Consider the following 9,656-nt stretch of genomic DNA (forward strand, 5'->3'; position numbering starts at 1 on the left):
AGGCCATCTTCCCCACCCCACCCCCCAAGTCTGCCCGGTTCACACACCCCTGATGTGCAGATTGCGTGTCTGCAAGAGGGGGTGAAATCCATTCCTCGCTTAGTCTTCTCTCCTCCCTCCCTTTCCCCCTTCGCAACCCGGAAGAGCTCCGCTCTCTACAGTGAGCAGAAGGCGGAGGGAGGGGGTTCCTAGGAAGGATGCACATTACCCAGGTTTTACTGCTCGCTGGAAGCTCGCGTGAGATGCTGTAAGCAGTTGGGGCGGTTAGGATCGCAGCGACGGCAAGAGGGGCCAAGTCTGCCTGTCATTTGTGCCTTCGGGATCTCCGGCAAGTCAGAAAATAAATAAATAAATAAATAAAACACAGCTGGCCCACGAGAGCAAAAACACTCAGGTCAGTGAATATCGTTACCTTTTCTTTAACTCTGCGCTCGCTTTCCCTGCTCCACGGGGAGAGAATTAAGAGGAGGTCTAGACTGCAAAGGGACAGCTGCCCCTGGAAGAAAGTGAACTAGACCCCAGTCTTGATGGCTTTTTTTTCTGGTTACTGGCAATCTTTGGCTTTCTGCAATGACCTTGGGCGAGCATGGTGTGTGCATGTGTGTATGCCCTTGTTTGGAGGAAAAGAGCTAGTAGAGCTAAGCATGTGGACGAAAACTAAACAGAAGTATGAGAGGCGGTAGGAATGCTTGGGAAGGGCTGGACACCCGTTTCCCACTTCAGGGAGGGCGGAGGATTGGCAAAAAGAACCTAGGGAGAAGCAGCTCAGCCTTCTCCCAAAGGTGGCTGCTGGTCTGGGTGTCAATTGTGTGTTTATTTCCCTCTGCTTACAAGTGTGTGCTTAGGCTCATTGTCTCTGCATATAATTAAAGAAACAGCTGTGCGCTGTGAGATAAAAGTTGGAGTCCAGATGTGTGGGCGTCTGGTATCCCTGGAGAGCTGGTGGCGGGAGGCACCTTTGCTTCCAGGAGCACCCTGAACCGAGTGAGAAAACCACAACCTGTAAGAGAGGGCGCTGAGGGTTGTGGGGGAGCAGCCTGGACAGAAGGGGCAAGAATTCGACTTTCTCCTGGAACATTGGACCAACAGGGCTCCAACCAGTCAGTCAGGCGCAGTTCCCAACAAACACAGAAATCGTTAAAACGCAAAGGAAGTTGATGAATCTGAACCGGAGAGTTGCTTTGATCTGTCTTTTCTTCCTCTAGGGAGACCTCAGCCTGAGGGAAACTGCCTGGGCCGTTCTGTCTAGGGCTGGGGATGGAAAGGAGTCTACCAACCGCCCCCCCCCCGCCCCCGGATCTTTCCTCGGTTTGGTTCCATGTTTCTTGGCTATTTTCTCCTCCCCTCGTGGCCCACACTCACTAGGACACTGGGGGTAGTGGAACTTAAAAGCGGCAAATAATAAAGCAGCATTGGCAGTCCTCCACCCCTTAGTGGTAGTGGCAGAAAAGGTGTGTGTGTTGAGGAGAGAGGGGGAGGGAGGCTGCTGGTCCTGTGGCTGGCTTCGGGGGCAGGGGGTCCCAGGCAGGCTGGTGGAGTCCATCCAGGTGGCCAGGGCCCAAGTGGCTGATAGTGGGCAGGAGGCTGGCCAGGAGCCCTTTTAAACGTTTGTGTGATTCCGGGGAGAAGGAGAGTTTGCCGCCCGTTGCAGAGGGGAGGGGTATGGCCTCCAGGTCAGACCGAGCCCCAGGTGGGTGTCTGGTCCCCGGGGCTCCCATTACTGATCTCCTTGTGGAGGTCAAGGAGGAGGTCCAGCTTGGAGGTTCCAGCAGCAGGCCAGGCCCACGGCTCCTGGCTTGAGAACCCGGCTGGGTTCAGAGGATACGGGGGGAGTGGCGCTTGGTACACAGTCCCGGCAGGCTCACCCTCCGTTCCACACAAGCTGGGCTCTGCCAGCCCCGACAGGGGGTTGGGGGGAATCGCTCAGGCTTGGGGTTAGCCAGTCCTGCCAAAAAGCTCAGAGACAGGGGAAGCCGCATATTCCTTTATTGCCATTTCCACCCTGCCTTTCTGCAGCTGATGTGTGAGGTGGGGGTAAGTCGGGGGTGCAGTGAGTGGTTGGGAGTGGGCGCCCCTGGGCACTCATTGGCGGAGCCTCTGTGTCGGGCCGCCCAGCAGCTCAGGGCCACAGAGAGCGAGCGCGCCTCGGGAAGGGGCAGGTATGTGGGAGGCGGGTGGCTGAGAACCCCTCTTTTGGAATTTAAGGCGATTCGTGTCCAGGAACCTTCCGCGGTGGCAGGGAATTAGGGATCCTGATAAAGTGCCCGGGGGCAGAATCCCGAAGCCCGGTGTTCTCTAGCCACAATTATCCTGATCATTTCTGGGCTGGACTGGGATGTTGTCTCCTCCGCCTCTGAGCCTTTGCACACAGAAATGTGCATTCGTTTGTGGTATGTCTTTGCGTGTGGACCGAATAGCACGGATCACCCGCTTCTTCATGGTTGGGGGTAACTGGAGCGGGTTTAACAACCGTGGCGATCCGGTCAGGGAAACCCGGAGCTGGAGTGCGAACCCCCCCTTTGCTTCTGGTCGCTGGGCAGACTGGACTGGAGGAGGATGAGAAAGAAACCCGGGGCGCGAGGCACTGGAGCGGGATGTGGGGGGGGTCTCCCTGGGTGTCCGTCGCTGCGGGTCTGCGGGCGATGTGTGTGGTTGCTGTTTCGTTTTATGTAACAAATTGCTGGAGGTCCACGAGGTGGCAGACAGCGGAGAGCGGAGCGCGAGGCAGGCGCCAGGCGGGGAGAGGCGGCCGGGTGGACACGGTCCGGGAGGGCGCACGCGGGAGCCCGGCTTCTTCACATCTCGGAGCCCCGCGCGCTTGCACATTGTATTACCGGGTCTCCCGAGCGTCCAAAGGAAGACATTACAATTCGCGCTTTTAGAAGCTCGCCTCTGCGGTCGCCTCATCCGAAGGAAATCATCTGCGCCCGTTTTCCCTCTCCCTGAGTGTTATGAACACCTGCCTTTCCCTTGAGGCCGACCGCCGACTGTCCAGGAACAAACACACCCCAGTTTCCCCGGCTAATCCAGAGAGGTAGAAACACCAGAGCTCCAGCAGAAAGCCCGCCTCCTGTAAATGTCAAGTTGGAGTGGCCGGAGAGTCGGGTGCGCCAGGGCTTGAGGCTCGGAGCTGGGGCCGGCCAGGGGCAGTGAGGCGGCTGAGCCAACTGAAGCAGGTGGCCCAAGGGCACCCCTTCCCGCCTGAAAAATGCTGGGGCCTGGAGTCCGAAAGGACTCGCCCAGGAGGAAAGCCTGAGTCTAGACTCAGCGAAGCTCAACCTCAGGGCCCGTGATCCTGCTGGGAGCTGTATAAACGGCCTCTGGCCTGGGAGGGCCAGGGCACCCGCTGGAGCCCCTCCATCCTTTCTTCCTCTCTTGGGGTTCCCGTTGTTCCCCAGACCTCCAAGGCCCGGACCAGGGACAGCTGGGAGGTGCGCCCTTCTTCTGAGGTGACTCCCATTCCTTCCAAATCATCCTTCAGGGCACTCTTTCTCTCCTACCCAACACCGGGGCTCCCCCCAGTGCCACCCGGGACCTATGCACCCTTAGGCTCTAAAGCAGAAATCCCCTGTCCTCTCCCTCCTTCCTCGCCCTTTCCGCTACACCCCTACCTAATTTTTATCTCTATACAACCGGGGTTTTTCTCACCCAAGGAGAAGAGGGTAGAGGCAGAGGGAGGGCCAGCCTCCCCCCCAAGCTGGAGAGCCCAACCTGGCTGTGGGGAGCGGAGCAGGAGGGGGTAATCTCAGAAGGCATCTCCTCTCTGACTCTCCACCTCTCTCCCTGCTCCTCCTGGCCTGAGCGGGTTTCCTTCCGAGTTTTAAACACTGATAGATGAATAAGCAAAAAAAAAAAAAAAAAAAAAAAAGGTAAATCAAACCACCTCCCACCCCCAAAGCGACGGTTCATTTCCCAAGGCAGGTAGACCCTAGGCCGAGGCGGGTGGGCGTGGGAACCGGGAGGAAAGCTGCGCGTGCACAACTCTTTTTGCCTGAGTACCCGTGGGTTTCCCCTTTGACGTTTCCACCTCCAGCATGTGCCCTCTGACCGTGAGTTTTGGGGTCCCCTTTCTCTTCATTCCCCAAGGCCCCTGCTCGCGGTGTTTCATCTGAAAAAAGAACAGCCGGCATGCCCACTGCCTGTTTCTTTCTCTCCCCACTCTCCGCGTTTCAGTTCATGCGGGAAAGAGAACGGGGGTTGGATGGGAACTGCAGAGATCCAGCATAACCTGTGTTTAACCTGCGCTGTCCCGGGGCGCCGCGTCCAAGCGGGCTCCCCCGCCATTTCATCCGGGCCGCGCACACCCGGCGGTGGCGCCTTGGGCCGTGTCCCCGGCGTAACCCTCCCGCCCCGGCAGCCTGCGAGCTGTTTATACAGCTTTACCTGTACTATTCTCGTAACCAGTAAAAATCCTCGCCTGCCCAAGGTAACCTAATCCGAGGGCCGAGGCAGAGGAGGGGGAGGTGTGTACGCGCCAGAAGGGGGTTCTTCTCTCTTCCCGATTGGGAAGGAAATTGGGTGAGGGAGGTGGGGACCCAAGGGCCGACGAGGAAGGAGGCCTGCTTTCCACGTCCCTGTCCTCTCTGCTTTTCTCCCTCTAACAGGCATCGGGGACCCGCGCAGTGGTCGCAGCCAGGACGCGTGCTGCCAGCAGGCGCGGCGGCCCCGGGGCGCCCAGCCGGGCTAGCGAGGCCCAGGACTGGTTTCCAAGTCAGGACCTGGGTGCTCTCGTCCCGCTTTCCGCTTGCACCATTAGAACGTCCACATTTAAGACCAAAAACCAGCAGAGAGGGGAGCCGGCCTTAACCAGATCCTCCCCGCCGTCCTCTCCTTCCGGAGCGCCCCTGTGCCGCACGCAGCCAGCGCAAGGAATCGAATTAAACGCCTCTTGGCGGTTATTGTCTCTCGCTAATTGCTCCAACAATGGCCACTATTAAAATGGAGACACCCAATTAAAGGCCCCGCCGGGCAGCGCTCGGCTCCCGGCGACGAACTGGCCGCCAGCCTGGAGCTTTGCAGACCGCCCCACCGCGAACCGGGCCGGTGTGGGGCGCCGGCGCCGGCCTCGGCACCTCTGGCCCCCACTTCCTCCCCAGACGTACAGCAACCGCGGCCGGTTCACACCATTTTTATTGACCGATCGCAGCCAGGGAAGATTGATCGAGCTGGAGTGGGAAAGGTCTTCTCCTCCCCCCAAGCCCCGGCTCGCCAGGGCCTCGGGGCCGCGCTCCAATTTCGGGCCTTCGCTGTAGCTCTGCGCCCTCCCCGCCCCCAGCCCCGCAGGTTCCCGGCTTCATTTCTGTCTTTAACTGCGCGGCCGGGTCCGCCCAGGCCGGCGCCGAGGCTCCGGGGGGAGGGACGCGGCGTCGCGGCCCGGCTCCGCTTCTTTCTCCTGCCTGCAAATATTTGCTGCCTCGCTGGAAATCCGACTATTTCGCGCGCGCTCCGCTTGCAAAGTCCTTAAGTAAACACGCTCAAATGACCGCCCCAGGCGGCCCGAAGCACGCTCACTCCCCCTGCGCGCCGGATTAGTAACTTTATGACTTCGACCCCGAGGCTCGGCTCTCCGGTTGTCCTCCGCGGGCAGCGCGCGGGCGCCCGAGGCCGCTTCTCCCGGCACCTCGGCCCCGCGGAGCTCGCCTGGATGCGCCGGTCGCCAGGCTCGGGTGGGGCACGCTGGCCGCGTGGATCTCCGCTCTCTGGGTCCTGCGACCCCAGGGGTGAGCCTGGGGGCACGCTCCTCCCCTCTGCGCCGCGGGCTCCGGTTCCTTGGCGGGACTGGGTGTCCCCCTTCCATGGGGAACGGGGCCTGGGCAGCCTCGGGAGGGCGGGTGGGAGGGACCTGCACTTGGGCATGTGTCTAGGGGGGTGTGTGTGGGTCCCAGCTTACCCCGACCGGGGAGAGAAAGTTAGGTTCCATTTCTTACCCTTTCCCCAAGAGGGCACACACACCCCACTCAACTTGACGCCTGCAGCAGCCGCCTCGAGGCCTGGCGTTTCGGATAGGCCGCACTGGCTCCCGCCGCCCCCGCACGGCCCTGGGCCCGGGATCCCGAGCCTCGGCCGGGGGCTGCGCTGTGGCTCGCTCGGCTCCGGGACGCTTGCCCCCAGGGTCCCGGGCATCCAGGCCGTTCGACAGCCCCTTACCCTGGTGAGGGAGGCCTCGCGCCCTGCAGGAGCCCAGGGCCCCGCAGCGGCGGCGGCGGCGGCGGCGGCGAGATCCTCCTGGGTCTCCTCGCTTCCTCCACCGGCGCTGCGCCGGCTGCTCCTGGGGAGGCCGGGGGCACTCGCTAGACCGGACCCGGGCCGGGCTTCCTGGGGAGGGGGCCGTCAGGGCTGCAGGAGGGCGCTGAGGCGTCTCTGCAGGAGGCCAGGATCCCAGCTTTGCGGGCGACGGCCGAGGGGGAGTCTGGACCACCTTTTCCACCCTTCTCCCGGCATCGAGCCCCCTCCCCTCCCCCCGCCCGCCCGGGGAGGAGGAAGCCCGGCCTGCATTTGCCGGCGAGGCGGGTCAGGCCGGCGCCTGGCCTGGCTCAGACCCCCGCAGCCCGGCTCTCCGCCTCAGGCCACACGCTTCAGCCTCTCGCCGGCCTGGCTCCCTCCCTCCCTGCTTCCCCACGGATCCCGGGACGGACCTCGGCCCTCCCTCCCCTGTATCCCCCTCCCCTCCTTTTCCCTACCCACCCCCCTTCTCTGCGCTCCCGGCTCTGGGGCTGGGCCCGTGACGTCAAACCCAGTGTGGCGTCGGCGAGACTGGCCGGCGCGGGCCATCAAAAGAGCAACGTCCTCTTTCCCAATTACCCACTGTCAGTCCGGGAACAGGGGCGGACCGGCTGGGAATTAAATGTTAAATACCCCCTACAGGCTGGCTCCGAGACACCGGGCATCCAGCCGCAGCCCCCCACGCCTCTCTGCCGGCTTCAAACCATCCAGACCCAGGGCCTTCGAGATCTTTTATTTTTCCAAGGTGTGGGGAGGAGGAGGGGGTGGGGTGGGGGGAGGACTCTCCATCGCTGTGCCGCCCGACTCGGTGCTTTTAATTAAAACGAATAGTGCCCGCCCCCCACGTTCTGTGCCTTATCGGAGAGGGGCCGCGCCGCCGGGGAAGGCCTCGTCCCCACAAATAGTTTCCCTTTGTCTTTTAAAATTGTCCTAAGCTCGCAAGTTAACATTTTCAGGTCCTGGCGTCAGCAGCTTTTTTTGTCCCGGGGACGGCTCCCTTTTTCCTTTTCGCCGGCTTCCAGGTCTCGGGCCCGAAAGCCACGTTTGGGATTCCCCGCGTGACTCTGAACCGGGGTCCGGGTCTAGCGTCGCCTCGTCCCCGGGCGGACGCGCCACAAAGCGCTTTGCTTTTCTTTTCTTCAACCCCCACTTGCATCCTTCATCTTAATCTCGGGGACTTTTAGCAAAAATGTGTGCGCGCTGGTCCGTCCTTGTTTATGAAGCGGTTTCCGGTGGATGGTAGACAGAAACTAAATAATTAAAAGGTTTGGAGAGCCCCGTGAGCAGCAGGAGAGGCTGGCAGCTTGGCTGGCTCTAGAGAGAAGTGGTCAGAGTGAAAAGAAAAATCGATGCTTCTTTACTGGGCCGCCCTAATAAACGGGAACTAAATGGACTCAGGAGAAACGTGGGGGGAGAGCAGTGCGTGCATGTGTTTAATTTTAGGAATTTTCTTCCTGTCCCGTATCTAGAAACTCAACCCTGATTTCTAACAAACATCAGATTTAAGAAGACGGAGACTCAGGAGAAGCTCCAGATCCAAGATCGGGAGGACCCACGTTGCCACTACTCTAAAATAAATTTTACTAATCTTCCTACAAGGATTGTGTATTAAAACAAGACATCTCTCGCCCCCCCTACCCCAACACATACACCAAGTTAGGCTGAATATTGATGATTTTCCTTGAGCGCATGAAAGGAATCCTCCAGAACTTACTTTTAGGGACGGTCTCTTGTATTTCGACTTTTTGAATCTGTAGGGAATTTAATGGGGGAGAGGAGCGAAGAGGGAATGATGGCTTCAATTCCAATGAAACCCTAAATCCAGCTCTTAGTACCGTCCGTGGGATGGCCCGAGAGGGAACCCGCACGCTCCTTGCACACACTGCCCCGGGGTGAGCGGAGGGTGGAACCTGAGTTTTCCCTTCCCGCCTGACCCCTGCTCGCCCCCGCCGCGTTTTCGGGACGGGCGGCTGCAGGAGCCCGGGCGCCGCTAGGGGATGCAGTGGCTCAAAGGACCGAGCGAGGCCGGGGAGGTTGGAGCCCGCGGGGCCGGCCAATCGCGGCCCGGCCACAGCCTCGCCCGCTGATTGGCCCCTTCCCGTCCCCGCCCCGCGGGCCCCGCCCTCTCGCCGGGGCTTCTGGAGCCGCGCCCCCTCCGCCCGGGGCTGCCGGGCCGAGCCGGGCCGAGCGAGTCCCGGGAAGGTCGCCGCCGTCCTGCCCGCCGGCGGGGATGGGGGTAGGTGGCGGGCGCTGGTTCCCCGGCCGGGGAGAAACGCCGGGAGCCGGAGCGAGGAGGGCCCTGCGCGGGGTGGAGGGAAAAGTTGGGTGACTGGAAAGGAGCCCCGAGTGCGTTCTTTGCAACCGCTCCCGCCCTGCCCGGGGGCTGGTGAGCGTCTCTCTCCCCACTTCGTTTCCTTCCTTCCCTGCTGCCCCTCGAGTGAGAAGCACGCACCGATGACAGACACCGGGTCCGGAGGGCACAGCCGCGGCGGCGGGAACGTCCCTCCGAGGGGCTCGTGAGCACAAAGGCTGGGGGAAACGTTGACAGCGACCGCCCAAGTCCGGCGGACGCTTCCCTCCGGCCCCAGCCCTCAGTCCCTTAGGCAATTCTCTCCAGAGACAAATCGCAAAAGGACTTTGGCCTTTAAAAAAAAAATTTTTTTTTTTTCTGATCAGTTTTATAGGCACATAGCTCCAAATCAATAACCTCCCCGAGACCCTGGACTGAGTCTAAAAACAGTTTCCTTGTGCTGGTGGTCGTGGAAAGTCTGAAAAAGAAAGGCCGCCTGTAGAAACGGACTTTATGAATGGGGCAGGCCGGTCTCCCCGGCGCGGAATCAGCGCCCGGGTCGGAATGAATTGGCACGAACTGGAGCCCCATTTAAAGGGCCAGAGCGCGAATTCCCTCCTGCCCGCCCCCTCCGCCCCGAACCCCGGGGGCCTCGCCCACCCGCCCCGCCGCCCCTCCGCCCGGGCGGCCCTCCGCGGCGCCCCCCTTCCGGTCAGCGGAGGGGCGGGAGCAGGGGCGGAGGGGTGCAGGGGGGTGAGGTCCTGGAGCGGGTTTGGGTTGCAGTTTCCTTGTGCTGGTGATCCTGTCCCCTCCTCGCCAGCGCCAGGCTCCTCCCCCTCGGCGCGGATGACACTAGAACCTCCTTAAGTTGCGTCGCGCCACAGCTGTCTGCGAACACTGAGCTGCCTGGCGCCGTCTTGATACTTTCAGAAAGAATGCATTCCCTGTAAAAAAAAAAAAAAAAAAAAAAAAAAAAAAAAATACTGAGAGAGGGAGAGAGAGGAAAAGAGAGAGAGACGGAGAGCGCGCGCGACAGAGCGAGCCACGCAATCTGACCGAGCAGTTTCTGCTCTCCCAGGTCGCACGCCTCCTCCTCCTCCTCTCTGCTCCTCGCTACCCAGGTTGGTACTGGCAACTTTTTTTT

The 9,656-nt window shown here is 60.9% G+C and overlaps 1 protein-coding gene across 6 annotated transcripts in view; it reads left to right on the plus strand.

Moving 5' to 3' along the window:
- Nucleotides 1–256: 256 nt before the first annotated feature.
- GATA3 (GATA binding protein 3) overlaps nucleotides 257–9,656 on the plus strand; it is a 35,587-nt gene continuing 26,187 nt past the window's right edge. Inside the window, exon 1 of one of the 6 annotated variants that reach the window (XM_059404067.1) lies at nucleotides 257–394. The gene's annotated coding sequence lies outside the window, so the exon portion shown is untranslated. Of the gene's footprint in view, nucleotides 395–2,101; nucleotides 2,391–8,437; nucleotides 8,459–9,391; nucleotides 9,634–9,656 lie in introns of those variants that run through there. The other 5 variants (XM_059404065.1, XM_059404064.1, XM_059404070.1 and 2 more) reach the window with 5 other exon arrangements.

This window comes from Mustela nigripes, chromosome 6 (genome assembly GCF_022355385.1).
Source record: "Mustela nigripes isolate SB6536 chromosome 6, MUSNIG.SB6536, whole genome shotgun sequence".
Taxonomy (NCBI): Eukaryota; Metazoa; Chordata; class Mammalia; order Carnivora; family Mustelidae; genus Mustela; species Mustela nigripes.